At 40.9% G+C, this 19,641-nt stretch overlaps 1 long non-coding RNA gene across 1 annotated transcript in view; it reads left to right on the top strand.

Moving 5' to 3' along the window:
• The window catches only part of LOC115299905, a 52,286-nt gene extending 33,527 nt beyond the window's left edge, over positions 1 to 18,759 (top strand). Inside the window, exons 2-3 of the long non-coding RNA XR_003912403.1 lie at positions 12 to 301; positions 18,717 to 18,759. This is a non-coding gene — a long non-coding RNA (uncharacterized LOC115299905). The remainder of the gene's footprint in view (positions 1 to 11; positions 302 to 18,716) is intronic.
• The last annotated feature ends 882 nt before the right edge of the window (positions 18,760 to 19,641 follow it).

Genomic DNA, 19,641 nt, shown 5'->3' with positions numbered 1-19,641 from the left:
TCCATCCTTAGGATTCCCTCTGCTCAGGGCAGGAGCAAGGCCTTCTCTACCTGTGCATCCCACCTCACTGTGGTGGTGGTCTTTTATGGAACAGCCAACTTCAACTATGACAGACCCAGAGAAGGTTACTCCCTAGACATGGATATCCTGGTCTCTGTGCTCTTCTGCGTTATGACTCCCATGTTGAACCCCATCATCTACAGCCTGAGAAACAAGGAGGTCAAGGGTGCCCTGAGGAAGCTGACTGGGGGGTATGTGACCTCTGGTAACATTCATGTCTAGATCACTGGTCTTCACACAGGTATGAAAAAATTTCCAAGATATTTGTAACATGCATAGTTTTCAAATCTGTATCAAGATCCTCAATTCCTACACACCAGCTTCTCTCTTTCTACAAGTACATTGTTTTCCATCTTGCAAAGTGTCAGATATGTCACAAAGAGTCACAAATGTGTCAGATATTTTGTCTTGGTTCTCAGCACCATCTCCATCCTTCTAAGTTGTCCCCACATCATAGGGACTAAAATCCTAGAAACCCTACCAGCAGGTTTTCATTTCAAATTCTGCCACTGTGGGCACATGAGTGGCTCAGTCAGTTAAGTGTCTGACTTTGGCTCAGGTCATGATCTCCTGGTCATGGGTTCAAGCTCTGTGTCAGGCTTCAGACGGATAGCTCAGAGCCTGGAGCCTGCTTCAAATTCTGTGCTCTCCCCTGACTGACTCTCTCTCTCTCCCTCTCTGCTCGTTCCCCACTTGTGCTCTCCCTCTCTCTCAGAAATAAATAAATAATCATTTTAAAAGATTAAATTCTGCCATACACAAGAGATTAGGAAAGGAATATAGAAGAAATTGTCTTCTTCTGGATCTGGTAGCAGTGACAGATGGGCACTGCAGAGGCAGAAACAGACTCCTGAGTGGCATTAGCTGATGTTTATAGTCTCCTGCTGTTCTTGAAACATGAGGTCACACAAGTATGAAATGAGTATTTCTCTATAGGGAGGGTGAGAGCCTTCCATAAAGAAGGCACTATTACCTGTCTTCCCCTTTTCCTATTCTCAGCTTTTCCAACCCTTTTATCACTTATTTTCTGTGTTAAGTTCCTTTAGGTTGAAATATCTAGATTAGTTTTTTATTCCCTTCATGAACACTAACTGCTGCAGCATTTTATATCAGGAGTTGTTCTAGGAAACTGACTCTCAAAGGTATAAGTCTGGATTGAATATCTGATCTGTTGGAGCTTAAATAATTTGATGGCATCCTAGCCAATGGGAAATCTGATCATTCATGGCATGAAATGACAAGAAAGCTGCTTAAAATTATCAACAGAAACTGTCTGAAATAAAATGTCTATTGAAAACCAGGCTTTGAAATACCAAATTACTGCTACAATTGACCTTTGTGGTGGGGATGAAGACTACAAAATAATTTACTGACTGCTATTACTGATTGCAATGGAAGGTTTATAGAAAGAAAATGACAGGTTCAGGCATCTAAATTCCTCATTCAAGGCAAGGTCAAACAACCAGAAAATCTTATATCTGTCTAAACTGATAAAGTGTAATTCAAAGCAAAAATCTGATTTTATCAGTTGTATAATTACAAGCAGAAGGTAAATCCATAATTTTCCAGGTCTCTTATGTACCAGGACATTGACTTGGGAATGAGTGAGACTCTGATTATTAAGATGGCAAAATACAATGGATTTAGACAAATCTTAGAACCTTGAATCCCTAAATCTCCTTTAACCTTCCCTCCCATTAGAAGTAGCCCCTCCGATGGAATGGGAAAAGATAGTTGCAAATGACATGTCAAATAAAGGGCTAGTATCCAAAAATCTACAAGAAACTCACCAAACTCCACACCTGAAAAACAAATAATCCAGTGAAGAAATGGGCAGAAGACATAAACAGACACTTCTCCAAAGAGGACATCCAGATGGCCTATAGGCACATGAAAATGTTCAGCATCACTTATCATCAGGGAAATACAAATCAAAACCACACTGAGATACCACCTCAAGCCAGTCAGAGTGGCTAAAATGAACAAATCAAGAAATTATAGATGCTGGTGAGGATGTGGAGAGATGGGCACCCTCCTACACTGTTGGTGAGAATGTAAACTGGTGCAGCCGCTCTGGAAAACAGTATGGAGGCTCCTTAAAAAACTATCAATAGAACTCCCTTACGACCCAGCAATAGCACTGCTAGGGATTTATCCAAGGGATACAGAAGTGCTGATGCATAGGGGCACATGTACCTCAATGTTCATAGCGGCACTTTCAACAATAGCCAAATCATAGAAAGAGCCTAAATGTCCATCACTTGATGAATGGATCAAGAAGATGTGGTATATATATATGTTTGCACTCATAGGTCTAACAGGAGAACAGGAGAAACCTAATGGAGGACCATGGGGAGGGGAAGGGGGAAAGAGAGTTGGGGAGAGAGAGGGATGCAAAACCTGAGAGACTATTGAATACTGAAAATGAACCAAGGGTTGAAGGGGAAGGGGGGAGGGGAAGAGGTGGTGGTGCTGGAGGAGGGCACTTGTGGGGAAGAGCACTGGGTGTTGTATAGAAACCAATTTGACAGTAAACTATTAAAAAAAAAAAAAAAGAAGTAGCCCCTCCTCCTCTATGTGAGGAGACTAACCGTCCCTTAGGTGAAACCCTATAATTATCTCACCTGATACAACTGTATCAATTAAACTATACAATTAAAGCTAATCATCTTTAAGATGCTCACCCACCACCCTTCATTTCCTCTATACTCTTAATTGAGACCCAATCCGAGAATACTTCAGGCTAACTGCACAAGGTATAACTGAAATCATAATGTTTACACCAAAATAAAATTTCAAGATTTTACCAGGTTTTTTTGCTGTGGTTGGTAAAAGCCTTGAGAATATGTACGACAATGGAGTCTTAGGGTGCTAGACCAAAGAGGACAGAACATATTGCTGGATAATTCTGAATATATTCATATGGATTCATTTACCAGAAATTTGGGGTTCAATGTATTATCTTGAGTAGATGAGAAGGGCTCCAAGTGTTTCTTTGGTTGGTTAGCTGAAACCTAACTCAGTAATGGACTGCATTCAATAAAATTCAGATGCCAAGGTAGTCCTGACATAATGTAAAAGATGGAATCCAAAGCTTCAGGGAAATAAAAATGTTGGAATGGATTTATTTTACATGATCCTCTTACCCTAGATCCACAAAGTATTCAAGGAGGAGCCAAAGTAAAGGGAATGTGCATTCCCTTTACCAAAATCTCCTGCAAAATGTACTGATAAGGGAGGACCAACATCCTTGTAAAGTTTGTAGTGGCTGTCCTCTGCAGTCCGGGAATGGCCCTAGGAGAGGGCATCATTGAAATGGACTCCCTTATTTCAGTGGGGATGGAGAGACTCTGAAGTGGAAGTGAGGAAATTGGAATGTTTTAATCTGTAGAGCTCTTTGGCAATGGCTATATGATCACATTATCTCTAGATCTGAAATGAATGGGTATTTTACTAAAATGAAAAACCCTAAGTCCAGTAGCTAGAATCATTACTTGAATCATCACAATGGAGAGCTATCCTCACCCAGTTCTCAGACCTTCTGAACCAACATATCTAAGGAAGTTTGAAGGGTCTATGGCCTATGAGCCACCATTGAAATCCCCTGAGGCATCAATAGGAGAATCACAGTGCCAATCACCTGGAATTTGGAGAAAAGCCATGTCCTCTTCTGATAATTCTTATCCCTTTGAGAAGTAGCTCCTTGCTGCTAATGGGTCCCCAAAGAGACTGAATACCTGGCCATGGGATACAAAAAGTATCAATGTGATCTAAGCTATTTATATGAACTGTGTGTTCTCTGATTTACCAAGCTATGAATGTGGGTAAACGAGAGAGCCCCTCACCATCAAGTGTAAGTGGTATATAAAATCTTCAGGTTCTAAATAGTCCTGAAGGCCCAAATTAATGACATGAGTGAGTGGTTCAAACTTCCAAACACCTTACTTTATTGTACTGTCACCTTCCTCAACACAAATGAATGGCCTCACAGGAAGTTCTTCAAGGTGGGTTTACTGAAGAAGAAAAAATTAGAAACTGCTTTACAGATAGTTCCATAAGATACTTTGGTACCAGACACAGTAAACTGATACTGCATTATAGCCCCACTCAGGAGTGGCCCTGAAGGACACCGAGGAAAAGTAATGCTCCCAATGGGTAGAATTTTGAGTCATAAATCTGGTTGTCTCTTCTGTTTAAAAAGAGAGCTGACCAGAAATATGAAGTGGTACCAATTCACAGTAGCCAATAATTTAAATTGATGGTCAGGAACTTAGAGGAAATAAAGTTGGAATATTGCTACCTACCCAAGTGCTTGCTCAGTAGACTCATGTACAAAGTAGTCATGTTGGCAAGGACAGATATAATCTATGAGCTCAACAATATTGGCGTTCCCTTCATAAAGTCTTATATGACTACCCCCAATGCTGAGCATTCAATTTACCGATAGTAGAAACCAACTCAGAGCCCTTGATAGGGCACTATTCCCAATAGGAAGATTGATTATCTTGGACAACTCCATCATGGAAGGCAGAGATCTTTTTTCCTCATTCTGTTTCAAGTTTTTATTTAAATTCTAGTTAGTTAACATACAGTGTAATACTGGTTTCAGGAGTTGAATTTAGTGATTCATCACTTACTATAATGTCCAGTGCTCATCACAATTGCCTTCCCTAATACCCATCACCCATTTAGCCATTCCTCTACCCACCTGCCCTCCAGAAACTCTCAGTTTGTTCTCTATAGTTAAGAATCTATCTTATGGTTTGTCTCCCAATCTCTCTCTTTTTTTTTCCTTATGTTCATCTGTTTTGTTTCCTAAATCCCACATATGAGTGAGATCATAAGGTATTTGTCTTTCTCTGACTGACTTATTTTGCTTAGCTCCATCCATGTCATTGCAAATAACAAGATTTCATTTTTGATGGCTGAGTAATATTCCATTGTATATATACCAGCTCTTCCTTATCCATTCACCAGCTGAGGGACATTTGGACTCTTTCCATAATTTGGCTATTGTTGATGCTCCTATAAATATCATGGTGCATGTACCCCTTTGAGTCAGTACTTTTCTATTCTTTGGGTAAATACCTAATAGTGCAAGTTCTGGGACTTAGATAATTCTATTTTTAACTTTTTGAGGAACCTCCATACTGCCTTCCAGAGTGGATACACTGTAAGGACGCAGGTCTGAATTCAGCTTCTCAGAATCATTAGACAATAGAAGGGCACACGTAGCCCAAGGAAGGAGGGACCACCCTTGTAACACCCAACCAGGAAAGGCCAGCTAACATCTTTAACATTTCTAAGCGCAGGCCTAAAGATGGAGGCTATAAGATAATCACCTATTGCTTAAGTGGCCCTAGGTGAGGGTCCTGGGCCCACTCTGTGATTGGTCAATACTCTAAATGTTGTTATTGGCTCCCACTAAACGTATCAATGTATGGTTAAAGTTACTGCCAGTATTGATAGGGGATAGGGATTGGATCGCTGTGCTCCCCCTTCCCAAAACTCATAAAAGCCTTACCCCACCATGTTCGAGGCTCTCCATGGATCCACTGTGTTGGTGAAGTCTGTGAGCCGGAGCTTATAAGCCCATAATAATAAAGCCCTTTGCTTTTGCATGCGTGACTCAGTCTCCCTGGCGGTTTCTGGTTTGGGGGACGATATTACAAATCTGGGTATAACAGCACCAGTTTGCATTCCCACCAACAGTGTAAGAGGGCTCCCCTTTCTCTTCATCCTTGTCAACATCTGTTGTTTCCTATAATCTTTATCTTAGCCATTCTGACATGTGTGAAGTTGTATCTCATCATGGTTTTGATTTGTATTTCCCTGATGGTGAGTGATGTCGAGCATCTTTTCATGTGTCTGTTAGCCATCTGGATTTCTTCTTTTTCTGAGTTCTTCTGGTATAGTTGTCCACATTACCAAAGGAAGAATGCTGTTAGTTAACATGCCAATATTCTAGATTAATGCCATTAATCTAGAAGTTGAGATTTCTACTGCCATTTTGGGGTCTAGAAGTAACTGAACCAATAGTGAAAGTAGAAAGCTGCCATATTGCTTAGGGTAAATATTCCATATTGTAATAAAAAGAAAGATTCCATTTTATTTTTCATGTATGACTGCTGAAAGTTTCCAGGTCCCGTTCTCTTGTTATGCCCAGATTTTAATATCGCCCCCAAAAACCAGAGACCGCCAGGGAGATTGAAGCACGCATGCAAAAGCAAAGGGCTTTATTACGGGTTTAGGCTCGCCGGGGCCTAAACTCGGGCTCACAGACTTTACAGGCGTGATGGATCCATGCTGAGAGCAAGCGAGTCCCGAACAAAGGTGGGGTAGGACTTTTATGAGTTTGGGAAGGGGGAGTTACAGGAAATTGTGACATAGGTACAGTGATCCAATTATTATTACACAATATTATTGACAGCAGGTTTATCCAATTACAACATTTAGAGTGTTAACCAATCACAGAGTAGGGCCAGGACCCAGGACCCTCACGGAGGGTGTAACTAGCATTAGGCAATAACTGATCTAGGCCTGCCCTTAGGAATGTTAAGGATATGACAAGGGTGGTCCCTCTTGCCTTAGGCAATGTGTAACCACCTAATAGTTCTGGAGAGACTGACCTTTAGACCTAGTTTAGAGGGGAAACTTAAAGCCTGTCATGGCGTCTGTTAGGTTCAGACTCGTGTTCTTACACTTTCACTTTCCCCTTTCCCCCTCATTTACACAAACCAATGAAGCCAGACTCTTGACACCAGTGGTAAGTTTAAATGATGCAAACCCAACCTGGCCTCACCTCCTAGACACATTAAAAGCCAAAGCCAAAGCTTAGCTCTTCCTTCATTCAAGAATGAACTTCTCTGGAAATCCTTTTGGTGCTTAACATGTGAGTAATAAACTTTATGTCTTATCTTGCATCTACATAAATCCCTAGAGGAAGAGATGCTGGCCAGCATTCAGCAGGGGATGTTACATGTCCATAGAAGACATTTATTATCTCAGAGAAATAGTTTTATTAAATACTGGAGGAGTTAATTATTAAGTCTGAAACCAAGAAGATTCCCTAAAGGTGACTTTTAGGAATCGTATGACCAATAGTATAAGTTAATTGAAGACTACAGTAAGCCAAAAAAGAGAGAAACATAAGGGCTCATAATTCTTAGAATTATAGGTTTCCATCACATCTTTAACTGAGGTAATAACTCTGCAGGGAAAGACAGCAAAGAATGGTCTCATCATGGGGTACATGGGTGGCTTAATCGGTTAAGCATCAGACACTTGATTTCAGTTCAGGTCATGACTTCACTGGTGCATAAATTCGAGCTGTCATGTGGGGCTCTGTGCTGACAGTGAGGAGCCTGCTTAGGATTATCTCCCCCTCTCTCTCTGCCTCTCCTCTGTTCATGCTTTCTCAAAATAAATAAATAAATTTTTTAAAAGTATGGTCTCATCATGTAACAGACATGAGGGCTATAGCAAACATACATCATTACTTTTTTTTTTTTTTTTGCTTTATATATGTGTATACACTGACTAGGTATTCCCCCCTCCTTTCTTTTTCTTGCTATTCTTTAAAAATAGTGTTAATGGGTGATTAATTTAAATATTTAGCTTGTTGTGATGGTTAATTTTATGTATCAACTTGATTGGGGCATGGAGTGTCCAAATATTTGGTCAAACATTCTCCTGGGTGTTTCTATGAGGGTGTCTTTGGGTGAGATTAGCATTTGAATCAGTAGACTGAGTAAAGGAGTTTGGGTGATCAATTTGACATCATCTAATCAGTTTTCTGCCAGTTAATAGAACAAAAAGACTGACCTCCCCTGAGTAAGAGACAATTCTTCCTGCCGGAGAATCTTTGAACTGGGACCTCAGTTTGTTTGTTTGTTTTTCCCCTACTTTGAAATGAAAACATCAGCTCTTCCGGAATCTCCAGCCTGCCAGCCTTAACACTGGAACTATAGGTATGAGGCTTGGGGGTGATGGTGGGGTTTGGGGGGTTTGGGGCTGAAAATTCTTGAAGATGTCCTTGGTGCAAAAGAGTGGTTTTATTAAAGTACTGGGGCAGGATCTGTGGGCAGAAAGAGCTGCCCTGGGATAGTGAAGAGTGGCTAGTTTTAAACTCTGGGGCTGGAGAAGGTAAAGACAAAAGGAAGTTTCCAAAGAGATTTTCATATGCTAAAGATTCGCAGATTACTGGAGGCCTGGCTATTGTCAAGCTAAGGTTGTTTTTTCCCCTCTAGCAAAATAGTAATGTTAAGACAGTAGGGAGTTCCTGGACTTTAGGCTATTAATGGGATTGCCTTTTTATAAAATGGTGGAGACTTCTATCAGGTTAACCACTTTGTTTTTTGTCCTTTCCTATTTTTGGGTGGCTGGGAATGTCCAAGGAATATCACACACATCCACCTGGACGGTGGGGGTGGGGTGTGCTAGGTCGTACTTTGCCCTCAGTCTGCCTCATGCTCCCTCATCATATACCATAGGTTCTTCTGGTTCCCAAGACTCAAGACTTCGACTAGAAATAAATCAGTAGTCCTTCTGGGTTTCTAGCTTGCAGATCTTGGGACTTGCCAGCCTCCACAATCACATAAGCCTATTCTTCATAATACATCTTTCTTTCTACTTATACATCCTGTTGGTTCTGTTCCTCTAGAGAACTCTGACTAATACAGATTTTGGTAGGAAGAGGGGTTCTAGAGGAAAAGAACAGTAGGATGTATTTTCTGAATTGGTTCTGAGATTTCTGGAATTGGCTTTCTGAGTAGATTTAAAGATGATAATGACTCTAGGAGTGAAGAAGGCACTGATAATCTATGACATGATCCTAATCAACCACTTTTAAGAGACAAGGATCTAAATGACTGTGTATATGATACTTTCAAACATTTTTGTCAAGCTAATGAGTATAATGAGAGTGTGTGGTTCTTCTTAGTATCACTGGATAAAGTAAGGAAAGAAAAAGATGAGCTCAGGGATTTGAATCACCAGCTCAAGTGCTATGTAAGTAACTTGAAAGTGTCTATGTGTTCCCTGAAGGAAGCCCTTATCTCCTATAACCACAGGGCTGAGAGACTGCTGGAAAATCAAACTCACAATCTCATCCTGTGCTTGGCTGGATTGTGATGTGCACTGAACCCTCCGCCTCACAGGGCATCTACTGTTTAAGTGGGAGGACTGATTGGGAAGGAATGGTATCCTGAAGCTTGGAATGGGGATATGCGGGCAGACCCTGATAAAGACAGGAACCCTGAGTCTCTAAACTTTGAGGAGTCTTCTTTGCCAGTGGAAGCAACCTTTCCAGTCCTAGCGGAAGAGTTCTCGCTACACCAAGTGGAAGTGACTTCCTCCCACTTAACCTTGCACTGATGGAGAAAACCTTGCAAGACAATGCAGCTTTTCCTCGGGATTTATCCTCACCACCCTTCTTTGCTTCTAGATCTACAGTCCCAGCAGGACCCTGGAGATAAGGGACAAAGTGAGACTCCTGTGGAGATGGGCTACATTCTAAAAAATGACTTGAGGGGCACCTGGGTGGCTCAGTCAGTCTAGCGTTCTATATCAGCTCAGGTCATGATCTCACAGGTTCGTGAGTTTGAGCCCCACATTGCGCTCTGTGCTAACAGCTTCAAGCCTGGAGCCTGCTTCAGATTCTGTGTGTCCCTCTCTGTCTCTCTGCCCTCTCCCTGCTCATGCTGTTTCTCTCTCTCTCAAAAATAAATATAAATTTTAAAAAATTAAAAAATAAAAGAATCATTTGAGCTTTCTAACTTATAGACAGAAATTTGGGGAATATATATGGAAACAGAAACTAAGTATGTGGGATAATAGTGGATCAGGCCAAATTTATTGAAATGGGCTTGATAAGCAAAGATTCTGCTTTTAATGTCGAAGCTTCAGGAATCAGAAAGTTCTGTTTGGCTGCTCGCTTAAAACATACATCAAAAGGTGGCCGATAGTATGTGAGTTAGAAATGCAAGACCTGCCTTGGTTCCATGTATGGAAGCGGGAATGGTAGAGTGTATTTGTCTTTGAAGACCAGTTTATCCACCCTAGAATGGTCCAGGAAATATACCTCTCACCCTGACTGTGAGAAATACATTTGTGAGGGAAGCCTCAGTCTCCTTGAAGATCTCTGTGGTTGCTCATCGCTGCAGGCCAGACTTCACAGCAGGAACTGTGTCACTGCATTGGGAAGCCTAAGTGCAATGGGAAGAATTGGATCCCAGGAGACAAGTGGCAGCACTCAACCACCAAAGTCAAGGTGCAAAGGAATGGAGAGAAGAGACAAAGCAACAATGAGAATAGTTTGACTTGCACAGACTTATGCTGTTGGCTAGTTGAGCATAATGTTCCTAGAAGTGAAATAGAGAGGAAGCCTATTAAACTATTACTTGATCTATATAAGCAGAAAATTTCTTGCTCAAGTGAACATAAGTTAACTTCATAAAAATCAGAGAGTCACAGCCCCTCAATCAGTTCCTGGACCTGAGCCACTTTATAGATTCAGAATCCCTTGAATAAAGGGGAGTCTAATTCTCCACGAAGAAGAAGCCTGGTAATTTATATTGTTAATCTTTCTCCCAGTCTTCCCCGAAAGAGAACTATGGAATTTTACTAAGGTAACTGTACAGTGAGGAAAAGGAAATAATTAGACCTTTCAGGGAGCACTGGACTCTGGCTCTGAACTGACACCAATTTCTGGAGACCCATCACTGTGGTCCACCTGTCAGAGTAGGAGCTTATGGAGGTTAGGTGATCAGTGTGGTTTTAGCTCAGGTCTGTGTCACAGTGAGTCCAGGGGGTTCCCATGCCCATCCTGTGTTTATTTACCCAGTTCTGGAATGCACAGTTGGAGTAGACCTAGACAACATCTGTCAGAATTTTCACATTGGTTTCCTAACCTGTGAAGGAAGGGCTATGATGGTGGGAAAGACCAAGGAAGCCACTGGAACTGCCTCTGTGCAGAAAAATAGCAAAGCAATATAACATTCCTAGATGGATTGCAGAGATTAGTGCCATCATCAAGGGCTTGAAAAATGCAGGAGTGGTAATTCCCACCACACCCCCATTTAACTTGCCTGTTTGGCCTGGAGAATGACAGTGGATTACCATAAACTCTTCCAGGTGGTAATTCTAATTGCAGCTGTTGTACCAGATGTGGTTTCCTTGCTTGAACATTAACACATCCCCTGGTACTTGACATGCTGCTATTGATCTGACAAATGCTTTTTTAAAATATAGATATCTATTAGTAAAGACCATCAGAAGCAGTTTTCTTCCATCAGCAAGAAAATACAGCAATACGCCTTCACTGTCCTACCTCAGAGGTATATAAACTAACTAGCACTGTGTCATAATTTAGTTTGCAAGGATCTTGAGTGCCTTTGCCTTCCACAAAATACCCTGGTCCATTACATTGATGGCATTATGCAGATTGGACCTAATGAGCAAGAAGAAACTACTCTGGACTTATTGGTAAGATGTTTGTGTGTCAGAGATGGGGAAATGAATCCAATAAAAAATCAGAGGGCTTCTGTCTCAGTGAAGGGGGTCCAGTGGTGTGAGCCATCTCATAAGATGAAGGATAAATTGTTGTATCTTGGCCATTCCTCCAACCAAAAAAAAAAAAAAAAAAAGGAGACACAAAGTCTAGTATACTTCTTTGGATTTCAGTAGCAATATATTTCTCATTTGGATGTGTTACTCGGGTCCATTGACCAACTGATCTGAAAAGTACCTTTGAGTGGAGCCCCAAAGAAGAGAAGGCTCTGCAACATGTCCAGGCCACCATGCAAGCTGCTCTGCTCCTTGGGCTATGTGACCCAGCAGATCCAGTGTGCTTGAAGTGGCCGTGGCACATAGGGCTGCTCTCTGAAGCCTTTGACAGGACAGAACATGCATGAGAACTACAGCGGCCATGCTTAATTCATTTCTTTTTTGCTCCCTGTATGGGTGTATGTAAGTAGGTATTTTTTCCTTTATTTTTCTTGATATTTTTGTAAAAAGTATTGATGGATAGTTAACTCAATTATTTAGCCTTCAGTTATAGGATATCTACAAAGAATTGTGATTAAACTACAAATGAAACTCATCCAGGCAGTGGATGGTGTATGGCCCCTTATTAATATAGTAGTACTCTCAGGTGCAGGACACATAACAAGCTTTTAAAATACACAAAGGCAGAAACTTAACCAAAACCAGCCCTGCAGGAGATCCTAAGTGGGACTCTGAGTGGAAAGCAGCAAAGGCTACAAAGGACCAAAGACATCACCACAAACGAAATCTACAGATAACACAATGGCACTAAATTCATATCTTTCATACTCTGAATGTAAATAGACTAAATACCCGATCAAAAGATAGGGTATTGGAATGGATAAAACAACAACAACAACAAGATCCATCTATATATTGCCTACAAGAGACTCATTTTAGACCTGAGGACACCTGCAGATTGAAAGTGAGGAGACAGAGAACTATCTATCATCCTAATGGATGTCAAAAGAAAGCCAGAGTAGCCATACTTAGACAAACTAGAATTTGAAACAAAAACTTAACAAGAGATAAAGACTAAAGAATTATAATATAAATAAAGGGTCTATCCGTCAAGAAAAGCTAAAAATTGGGGCGCCTGGGTAGCTCAGTCAGTTAAGCATCCGGCTTCCACTCAGGTCATGATCTCATGGTTTGTGGGTTCAAGCCCCTCATTGGGCTCTGTGCTGATGGCTAGCTCAGAGCCTGGAGCCTGCTTCAGATTCTGTAACTCCCTCTCTCTCTGACCCACCCCTGCTCTTGCTATCTCTCTCTGCCTCTCAAAAAACTAAATAAAAAACAAAAACAAAAAGAAAAGCTAACAATTATAAATACTATGCCCTCCAATGTGGTAAATCCAAATGTATAAATCAGTTAATCACAAACATAAGCAAACATATTGATAATAAAACCATAATTGTAGGAGACTTTAATACTGTATTATAGCAATGGACAAATCATCTGAACAGAATATCAATAAGGAAACAACAGCTCGGAATGACACACTGGACCAGATGGACTTAACAGATATATTCAGAATATCTCATCCTAAAGCAGCAGAATACACATTCTTCTTGAGTGCACATGGAACATTCTCCAGAATAGATTACATCCTGGGTCACAAAACAGCCCTCAACAAGTATAATAAGACAGATCATACCGTGCATATTTTCAGGTCACAATGCTATAAACTTGAGATCAACCACAAGAAAGAATTTTGAAAGACTCCAAATACATGGAGGTTAAAGAATATCCTACTAAAATATGAATGAGTTAACCAGGAAATTAAAGAAGAAATTAGAAAATACATGGAAGCAAATGAAAATTAAAACATGACAGTTCAGACCCTTTGGGATGCAGTAAAGGCAGTCCTAAGAGGTAAATACATTGCAATTCAGGCCTAGCTGAAGAAGCAAGAAAGGTCCCAAATACACAACCTAACCTTACACCTAAAGGAGCTAGAAAAGCAGCACAAATAAAGCCAATATCCAGAAGAAGAAAGGAAATAATGAAGATTGGAGCAGAAATAAATGATACAGAATCTGAAAGGAGAACCCAGAAAAAGCTCATACATATATGGTTAATTAATCTATGACAAAGAAGACAAGAATATACAATGAGGAAAAGGCAATCTCTTTAATAAGTGGTGTTGGGAAAGCTAGACAGTTAAAAATTAAAAGAGTGCATCTGGACCACTATTTTATACCATAGACAAAAATAAATTCAAAATATATTAAATATTTGAGTGTAAGACCTGTAACTATCAAACTCCTAGAAGAAAATATAGGCTTATGTAAGCTTTCTGACATTGATCTCCAAAATAGATTTTGGACCAGTCTACTCAGGAGACAGTAATAAAACCTAAAATAAATAAATGGGATTGCATAAGACTAAAAAACTTCTGTATAATCAAGATAGCCTATAATCAAGGAAACCTACTGAGAGAAAATATCTGCAAATAATACATTCAATAAGGGGTTACTATCCAAAATATATAAAGAACTTACACAATTTAACATAAAAAAACCTGATTAAAAAATTGGCAGAGAACTTAAATAGACATATTTCCAAAGAAGACATATTGATGACTAATAGGTACCTGAAAAGATGCTCAAAATCACTAGTCACCAGGGAAATGCAGATCAAAACCACAATAAAATATTGTCTCACACCTGTTTGATTGGCTATTATCAAAAAGACAAATATAGCAAGTGTTAGTAAGGATGTGGAGAAAAAGGCACACTTGTACACTGTTGACGGGAATGTAAATTGGTGCAGCCACTACAGAAAACAGTATGGAGGATCCTAAAAAACAACAACAACACAAAAAAACCCATGTAATATAGCAATTTCACACCCATATAATATGGCAATTTATCCAAAGAAAACAAAAATACCAACCTGAAGAGGTATATACATCCCTATGTTCATTGTAACATTGTTTACATTAGCCAGTGATATAGGAGCAACGTAATCAATAGATGAGTGGACACAGATGTGAGATACACACACACACACACACACACACACACACACACATATACACGACTGGAATATTACACAGCCATAAAAAGAATAAAATCTTACCATTTGCAACAACATAGATAAAACTAGAGGATGTATGTCAAGTGAAACAAGTCATACAGAGAAGACAAATATCATATGATTTCATTTATATGTGGAATATAAAGAACAAAACAGAGGAGGAGGGGCCGAGATGGAAGTCATTTTTGCGTCCCTGAAATACAGCCAGATCAACACTAAACCATCCTGCACACCTAGAAAACAGATTTGAGGAGTAAACAATCTGCACAACCTGAACCACAGAACTCAGCAGGAACGCGGCGCGGAGGGGTGACGTGGGGGACAGAGAAGCCGAGGAGGGCTGGGAGCTGTTTTTGCTTGTGAAGAGACGACAGAGATGGGGTGGGGGTGGGAGAGTATGGGAAAAGCACCCCCAAAAGCAGCTGGAGAGAAAGTGGAAAAGTGGAAACAGCCACAGGGACTGAACAAAAAGGAGGAGAGGGTTTAAATTCTACTAAGACGCTCTAAGCAGGGGGAAACAGTCTGAAACTCTGCGGCTCCATACCTGGCAGTGCTCCGATGAGACAGGCGATCCCCGGGAGCAGAGTGAAGTCCGGGGGTCTTGGGGCCACACAGGGGGAGGCGGCTCCCCTACTGGGAGGACATTCTGTAGAGGCAGTGTGGCCCCCCACAGGCAAAGGTCCCAGCGGACCCCAGAGAACAACCACATTCGCTGGTGCTGGAACAAGGTTGTTAAGAGGGAAGCCTGGTGCCAGATGTGTGTTGTGATTTTCCATAATCCCTGAAACACTGCTGCTACATGACCGAATGGGGCGGCTGGCACCTGGCCACAGGCCCTGGGCATCAGCAGCAGCGAGGTCCCACAAACCTTCCTGGGTGTGGTGCGAACCCAGACATTGCTGGGTGAGACCCTCCCACATAGGGTCTGAGCGGGTCAAAGCCTCAGGCCCTCAGAAGTAAGGGCCCAGGAAACACAGCCCCATTTGAGATAAAACTCAGGAGGGAGGTGCCGCCTGGGCAGCTTGACGGCTTGGTCACAGTGTAAAAGTGAGGAGCAGAGGGTAGCAGGGTAGCAGGAGATAAAGGACTGGTGCTATTGCTGATTGGGGAGAACAGACTTCTGATACCAGAGAGGGGGGGGGGGCGCCCTCCTGCGCATGTGCCTACACACCTACAGGCGTCACTACGATCCGCCCCAATAAGCTAAGCAGCGCCATCTAGTGGAGAACTGAGCTGTTACACTAAGCCCCGCCCAACTGGGCCAACCCCACTCCTCAGGAGCTCCACAAGCCCCTCCCTGCTTAGTTTACAGACTCTAAAGTGCTTCATAGTTTGACTTCTAGGGGAAAATCATGTAATTTCCATTGTATTTCAGTCTGTTCACTGGTCCATCTATTCAAGTTTTTTCTTTTCCTGTTCTTATATTTGAATACAGAGAGAAAAAAATTTTGTTTTCAATTTTTATTAAAATATTTTTTTGTTTTCTACTATATTTTGTACTTTTTTGTAGATTTTTCAAATTCTATTTTACTCCCATCATTTCATTTTATTCTATTTCATTGTATTCATTTTTTTCAAATTTTCAAACATTTTCCATTCTTTTTCTTTTTTTAATCTTTCCCTTTTTTCACTAATCTATCAAGCTCCTTTCAACAATCAGACCAAAACACACCTAGAATCAGACATCGTTTGTCTAATTATTTTTGTGTTGTTTTTAATTTTTTTAATTTTAATTTTTTATCTTAATTCCTTTTTTTTCCTCAAAATGACAAAACGAAGGAATTCGCCCCAAAAGAAAGAATGGGAAGAAATAATAGCCAGAGAGTTAACCAACACAGATGTAAGCGAGATGTCTGAACCAGAATCTAGAATCATGATAATAAGAATACTAGCTAGGGTTGAAAATAGATTAGAATTAGCCACAGTCCCTGTGACTATTTCCACTTTTCCACTTTCTCTCCAGCTGCTTTTGGGGGGTGCTTTTCCCATTCTCTCCCACCCGCACCCCATCTCCATCCTCTCTCCACAAGCAAAAACAGCTCCCAGCCTTCCTCGGCTTCTCTGTCCCCCACGTCACCCCTCCGCGCCGCGTTCCTGCTGAGTTCTGTGGTTCAGGTTGTGCAGATTGTTGTGTTACTCCTCAAATCTGTTTTCTAGGTGTGCAGGATGGTTTAGTGTTGATTTGGCTGTATCTCAGGGAAATACAAAACTTCCATGCTGTTCTGCCATCTTCGCTCCTGCCACTTATTGTCATTCTTTTTTATTATAACTATCCTGGTGAGTAAAGAGTGGCATCTCATGTGGCTTTGTTTTGCATTTCTCTGATGGCTGAAGATTGAGCATTTTTACATGTGCTATTGGTCATTTGTAATCTCTTCTTTTGGAGAGTCTACTCAGAAACTTTGCTCATTTTTTAATAGAGTTATTTGGCTTTTTATTAGTGAGTTATAAGAGTTCTTTATATATTCTAGATACAACTTCCTTATTAGATATATGTTTGTAAATGTTTTCTTCCTTTCTGTGAATTGTCTTTTACCTTCTTGATGATGTTCGTTTTTAAGTTTATTTATTTATTTTTGAGAGAGAGAACATGAGTGGGCGAGGGGTAGAGAAAAAGGGAGAGAGAGAATCCCAAGCAGATCCAGATGCTTAACTGACTAAGCCACCTAGGTGCCCCTTGATGATGTCCTTTGAAACAGAAAATGTTTTAATTTAATGAAGTCCAATGTCTCAAAGTATCTATTTGTTCTTTTGTTGCATGTACTTTTGGTGTCACGTCTATAAAACTATTGCCTAACTCAAGATAAAAGACTTACTCCTTTGGGTTTTTTCTAAGAGCTGTATGGTTTTGGCTCTTACATTTAGCAGTATGATCCCATTTGAGCTAATTTTTGTGTACCTTACTCACAAATCTTAAAATTATTTTCTGTAAACAAAACCTACTTGTGAGCTGGAAACTGCCTGCAACATGTGATCTTTTGAACAACACAGGTTCACTCTGACACTAACTGTGATGCATTGGGATATGTCAGACTGCCTCAGCACTTGTGTTTTGAGGCCAAGCGAGGGGAGTGGTTCTTTACAAAATCTACTGGTAATTGTATGAGTTTTAAAAAAGAGAGACACTTTTTCTTCAGGCTCAAGCACACACAAAAAAAATCCACCTGGGCTGCAAACGTTGAATCCCAATACAGTATTTCTATTTGGTATGCCTGTTGGTTATGCCCAGATTTTATACAATTTGCACACCTCCATTATGACATTTCTGAGGTCTCCTAATAAACATCATTGCTCCTCAGTGAGCAAAAATAGCATAAATTATTAATGGTGTCTGCATTTTTGACATCTAAATCTGACACTGTCAGATGTTTTTGCCCTACTTTTGTTGCAGTAAAATATTGTGAGATTATTCAAGCCTACTGCCTTCCCTTTGACCTGGAGGCATAAATTTGCCCTAAAGAGCTCCAGGTTTTGGGGTTTTTTTCTTTTATTATATTTCAGAGGCAATTGGTTTTAGTACCAAGACATGGGCAATGTGAAGCAGAATTTTGGGGGGAGTTATGAACAGCAAGAGGCTGTGGGGAAGACAGAGGCACAGCCTTTGGGAAAGCGGTTTCAATCGGAACATACGTTGGTACTGAGGTAATGTATGGTTAGAGCTGTAGCTCTGAATGCCAAAACGCAGGTCAGCCTAAGCTGGTGAGTTAAAAGAAAAGGAAAGGCATGATATGGAGTTCAAGAACAAGACTGGCGCACAAGGACTCCAGCTCAGGTGAAGGAAAAAGTCTTTGTGCAGAATCTAAGTTGGTAGAGGGGCTGTAGTTATGACTCTAAAATCCAGGCAGAACAGCAAAATCAGCTATTTATTCAATAAATATAAAAGAGAGGTTTATTTGCCTGTATGGTCATAGGGAGAACATGGAAGGTGCTCAGCCTTGCCATTAGCGAACACATAGAGAGGGGAGTCCAGAAAAGCAGTAAATATTAACTTGGGATTTGGAACCACAAAGCAGTATAACCAACCGTATGTCTGAGATTCCTGAGCGTGACCTGTGTCTTCTTATTTCTAGTGCTCCAGTGCCTAAGACGGACCTGGCATAAAGCAGGTATTCGGTGCATGTTGTGGAATGAATAAATGTTCATAAAAGGATAGAGATTGCTTGCTCATAAGCTTAGTTGAAGCCCTTTTTGGTGTGGATGTCTAAGTGTTTTTGTTTACTTTTATTATTTTTGTAAGTAAGCTCTACACCCAAAATAGGGCTTGAACTCATGACCCTGACACCAAGTGTTACGTGCTCTACAACTGAGCCAGCCAGGCACCCCAGGGTATCTAAGGGTTGTTAGATGAACACAGTTCTCCAGAGAGAGGCAGGACTCTGCCGATGACTAGGCTATAGAGACATAGCCTAGAGGGTGGAGTGGCTTTGGTCCGTGGAAGAGTACTCACTGTCAGCACCCAGCAGTCAGACACAAGTGGTTAAAATGAAGAATCACTGTAATAAGGGAGAAAATTAAGGAGAGTGGCTGTTTTGACAATCTCTCTTCTTAGGGCCAGGAGGACTTCATGGGAGCTGAAATGGAGAGCTGCACCTGCTCACTGGTTACTTAGGATGGCCAAAACTAAAAAAAATTCCCGTGTTACTCACAAATGCAAGGGTCTATCAGAAGACCTCTGATCCTGGAAATGACAAACCAGAGGATAATTTGAAACCAGTATTGAGAACACGTACCCCAGGGGCTGTCTACTGTTCCTCAGGAGTAATTGATTTGAACCACTCAGAGGAATCAGGAAATTCTTAAACTCTTCACAGTATCATCTAAATATGACAATAAAGACTAGTTGGTAGGATCTATAAAAGTTACCTCAACAGATGTGGCAGTCCAGCCTCTGCTTGGGTATCTCCAGTGATGAGGGGCTAAGTCCCTAAAAGTTAGTAAATGCTTGCTCAGATTAAATTAGTGAAACAAGGACTTGAAAAGCAAAAAACTAATACA

Source organism: Suricata suricatta, chromosome 8, assembly GCF_006229205.1.
Source record: "Suricata suricatta isolate VVHF042 chromosome 8, meerkat_22Aug2017_6uvM2_HiC, whole genome shotgun sequence".
In the NCBI taxonomy this organism is placed as follows: Eukaryota; Metazoa; Chordata; class Mammalia; order Carnivora; family Herpestidae; genus Suricata; species Suricata suricatta.
Note: the sequence above shows the minus strand (reverse complement) of the source record. Positions and strands in the feature narration are given on the sequence as shown.